A 4,994-nucleotide genomic window follows, 5' to 3' on the forward strand; every position below is an offset into this window, starting at 1 on the left:
GGAGAGTATTTATTTTTTACAATAACAAGCTGCAATGAAAACAAGTAAAAATGAAATAAAAGTAACGACTTTCTGCTTCTTGCCTTTTTTTTAAATGTAGAGTAGAAAGTACAGATAACTGTGTGAAAATGTAAGTAGTAAAAAGTAGGCTGAAAAATAATTACTCAATTAAAGTACAGATACCCAAAAATTCTACTTAAATACAGTAAAGAAGTATTTGTACTTAGTTACTTTACAACTCCGATAAAACTACAGTAACACTTACACTTTAAACATGTGATGCTTTTAAAATGACAAAAATYAAGTTTTATCATTTTAAATCGAGAGATTTTGTTCACACACAAAACACAAGCGTCCTGGAAAATYATCATACCTCACGTGTTTCTGTCTTTTYATAAATATTTCCACAACAACAAGCAACAACCTTCCTGCCTTGGTTGGTGGGCGACAATAAAAGCATTATTAACAGCAAACATTCGTAAAATTCCTCGACGACAATCTTTTTTTTTTCTCTGAAATACTTTTTGTGTTGCAATTCCTCAGTCAGGCAGAACGACAAACCTTCTGTTCTGCTAAATAGCAGAGCTGGAATACCGTCGATTTTTGGCCAATTACACAGAAAGGATTAAGCTGCTGCAGCTCAGACTGTAAGCAAACACTTCAGATAAAGTTATCTGCAGGTATGCAGCTTAGCTGGATTTGTCTGCGAATGTTATTATTTACTGCCCTTATCTTGTGGTGTAATGGATGTCACAATGAGTCTGGGTTAAACAAACAAACAAAAACAAACCAATCGCCGTGCTCCACACGGCTGTGTTGATGCGCAGCAACGCGGGACTTTAATACAATTTTTGATGCTGCCTTTTGGGATTTGTCTGCCAGYAGAGGTCCAAACACCTCGACAGGAAGTAACTGGATGAAAGGCCTAGGACTTTTAAAGGAACACTTTCCCCACCACCATATTTCATTCCAGGGTTTTAAATTTAGATTATTACATGTTGTGAAATGGACTTGTAGTCATTTTGGTCAAACTTTGAAAATAACATTATTGGTGCACAGAGTGTGTGTTATTAATAACTGTCAGCTACCATCGAGTCAAATTTTAGTTCATTTTCTGACTTATAGACATTTTTGTTTAAGTTAAGGGTGATGAACTGTGGTGGCCATCTTGAATTGAGTTTATTCCCACAATTAATCAGTTGTTGATGTTCAGGAAATAATTACTTCCTGACAGTTTTATTGAGGTTCGTTCCACGTCCCTAGATCTTGTGCTGCCAGGAACAGACTCGGCCTGAGACCCTCCCTTGCCTGCTGCCTGGCGTGCAATGCCCCCGAGCATAACGATCCTCCCCGGTGGGTCCACATGGAGGTGACTTCCTGTAATTCCTCCTGGAGCCAAGGCTAGACCACCAGGCGAGCTCCCCCTCCCTGCTTGGCTCCAGTTCCATTTTCAGAGTGAGGTTTCGTGATCTGGCCGGGCTCAGACTCAGAAATAAGCCGAGGAGCTCGGAGTAGAGCCGCCGCTCCTCCTCATRGAAAGGAGTCAGATGAGGTGGTTCATCTTCTTAAGATGCCTCCCTTTGGAGGTGTTCCGATCACATCCTGCTGGTAGGAGACCCCAGGGAAGACTCAGAACTCACTGACCTGGGATTTCTCTGGGGTTCCCCCAGGATGAGCTGGAAAGTGTCTCTGAAGAGAGGGAGTTCTGGGTTTCTGTCTTGAACCTGTTGCTTCAGTGAATCGACTAATATGCAGCAATAGTTGGAGATTTATGGAAATCTGTCCTGTGGTTTATGAAATATTTTGCTGACAGACAAAAAGGAATAGCAACCAACGGTTAATGCTAAGGTAGTGCTGGGCGGTATACTGTTTTGTACCAATACCGGTTTTTATTTTTGTTGTGATATGAATTTTTTCAATACCGGACATTCCGGTTTAAATAGCGGAATGTTTCGTCGCGGCCGCCAGTGAACTGTTGTTTCCTGGGGGACATTTTTCCTTGCTGCACCGCTATGTGCGTTAGCATGCTAATGTTTGGAGCAGCTAGTCGCAGCCGCGGGTGGCGATTCCGCTGTTTATATTGACTGACGTTTAAAAAAACATCCCGTTTTCGCCGTCGCTGAATGCAGTAAACACCTCTTCAGTGACGTGCACAGTTAGATTTAACGCGGTTAGTTAATATGGAGACGTTATGCTGATGGAGACTTAACGTGGTTCTATTGTGAAAAGCCCGCAGGAAGTAGTTCGTAGTGGAGTTAGAATTGACGGCTGCGGACATGAAAGCGCCCGCTGAGTAGCAGGAGGACAGGAGAGAGGAAAAACTTATTTCTAGCGGCAGAACAGGTTAAAAGATGGCTGTCTTATGTTGTTTATTGTTTTTAATCATCCTACAGGCTCTGACATGTTAGATAAATTTGAAAATCAGGTTTTGAAAAAATCCGTAAGACTTGAAAAAAATCCGTGAGATTGCTCTATATGCCCGTATACCTGCAACATGACGTAAAATCCTTATAACTTACGGACAATCCGTACAAGTTGACATGTATGAGCAGGGTTTGTACATCTTATTATCAGCTGAGCTGTGATGAAAAGAAAAAATACCATCAAATACAGTGAAACCGGTGAAAATGTTGAAAATACCGTGATATAAAATTTTGATCAAATCGCCCAGCCCTATGTTTAAAGCAAAGAAGTTGCACAATGTGTTGTACTTAATAAAGGCAGATTATTAGGGGCAAATATATGATTTTTTTCTTCTTTCTGCACTTTTTTCATTCAATAATTTACTTTGTTGGTTGTTTTTTATGAAATAAATAAAAATAATTATACAAAAATACACAAAATATACTTAAAGTATGTGTTGAAGTTGATACCAGATTTTAGACCCCCTCTCCCTTTTTCAACTCAAAAAAACAACTAAGTAAGTAAAAATAGATTTTTTTGAAAGAAGATTTTAACTGTTCACAGAAATTCCATGAAAACCTGTATTTAGTCTTCTTAGAGGRGCTGTCTGCAATGAAGGATTTTAATATAAGTCACCACAACAACCCGTTGCACAAAGCTAAATAAGAAAGGTTTACTGAAGTGGCAAGAACATAAATAACTAGAACCAGAACCAGAAACACGCAGAAGTCGAACTGTATTTTATTGTTGCGCTTTAGCTCGCTATTTTTTGTTTGCTTCGAATGTTTTCTGTTCATATTAAACAAGAGTACAACTGTTACACATGCATTTGAGCATGAAATATGTTCACTTTCTGCACTGTATGTTGCTTTAATCAACATGTAAAAAATTCTTAAAATGGCAGTTTTATTATTTGGGTAAGTGTGTAGTGCTGTGTGGCCCTCTGCTAGAATCGACAAGAAACGGCAGCTTTTTCTTTCGTTTAAGTTGCCCATTCCTGTTTTAGATCAGTATCAGTGAAACTGACTGAGAAATAACTGCTTTTATGTTTTTTTTGATCAGTTATTTTGGCGGCCATCATGACTTGGACTGGGTCTAAAGTCCATCAGCTGTCAAACATCTGATTATTTTCTGCAAGTTTCATTAAAATCCATTCAGATATTTTACTAACAGGCGGGGTTAATACCAAACTTTMAAACAGACCATTGATTGTTAATGTTCAGGTACTTTTCTTAAGTTTAATAGTTGTTTTTCCACATCCTTCACCTCTGGTGACAAGTGATAACAAACGGCTCTTGTGTCTCACATTCAGTTGAGTTTTTAGAAAAGCATCATGGAGTCCAGGGTGAAGTTTATTAATAGGATTGTCTTTTCTCCCTTACTGCCTCTTTTTATAAACATTCAAATGCTATTTTGTACTATGCAAATTCAGAAGCACAACAAATAAAAAAATGTGAATAAATTCTCAGTGTTAATCCTTTGGACTAAGAGGAGAGAGGGGTATGAATTATTCACAAGCCAAACTGCTGGTCAACCAGCACATCAGTGAGCGGTAAATAATTCAGCCTGCAGACGGGGCGAGGAGCTGCTTGCCCCGGATTTTGATTGAGAGACACAGGGAGGGACAGGCCCTGCTTAGAGATTCTTGATGGGTTTTTACCACATCAAGAGGAGAGGCCAGGCAAAAAAAAAAAAAAAAAAAAAAAAAAAAAAAGAAGAAGCCAACAAATAATTCATAGGAAGGAGCTGCTGATGAGCCAGATGATGAAATCCACAGTTTGTTCACTCAGATTGCATGATGGATTTGTCAATAGCTGCGTTGCTGTTTCATGTTTTCCTGTGGTCTCGGCTGCAGAATAATAATGATGCATTTTCATTTGGTCCAAAAGGAAACCGAGAGCACTTCCTCTACGTAGTCAAGGTCAGGGCCGAACGGATGGAGATGGTAAAATAACGATTCTGAAATGCAGATGGAAAACTTTCAAAATCAACATCTGCACAGACGTGTCATTCTTCTGGTGTCTTTACAGAAACTCACCTTTCACCTTTAACTCAGGYCACATTCACACGAGGAACGCCACGCGCCTGTGCACATGGACGCATTTCTCACATTAATAAGCTGCACCAACGTAGTGGTGACTTATGGGAGGAATATGCTGCGTAATGTGTATACGCTCACTCACGTGTACAATGGAATCAGTGTGTGCACTGATTTATGTAATTGAGTTTTTCTTTTTTTTTTTTTTACTGGTCCTGAACCGAGCTGACATCAACCTCCACCGCACACACATCATAAGTACACGCGTGCACGCTCACAGAGATGAGGAAAGGTGCAAATTKACAGCAAAAGACGAAATTAATCAGGAAGTTATGGTTCCCAAAAAATGTTTTATTATGTACTGCTGTTTTATTGAACTTGAAAGTGTTTGGAACGAACGAACGAACTAACTAACCTTTTACTATAGTTAATATTTTTATTCAAATACTGGGTCAGAAAGAGGTTTGCAGCATGATGAGTAGGGCTGTGTATTGGCAAGAATTTGGCGATACGATACGTATCATGACAGAGGGGTCACGATACGATATATCCC

The 4,994-nt window shown here is 39.4% G+C and overlaps 1 protein-coding gene across 1 annotated transcript in view; it reads left to right on the forward strand.

Annotated features, from left to right (window-relative positions):
* Positions 1–4,994, forward strand: part of gpc5a (glypican 5a) — a gene marked incomplete at its 3' end in the record, with an annotated part of 194,940 nt that overhangs the window by 118,673 nt on the left and 71,273 nt on the right.

The sequence above is a fragment of the Austrofundulus limnaeus genome, unplaced genomic scaffold (genome assembly GCF_001266775.1).
Source record: "Austrofundulus limnaeus strain Quisiro unplaced genomic scaffold, Austrofundulus_limnaeus-1.0 Scaffold16, whole genome shotgun sequence".
Lineage (NCBI taxonomy): Eukaryota > Metazoa > Chordata > Actinopteri > Cyprinodontiformes > Rivulidae > Austrofundulus > Austrofundulus limnaeus.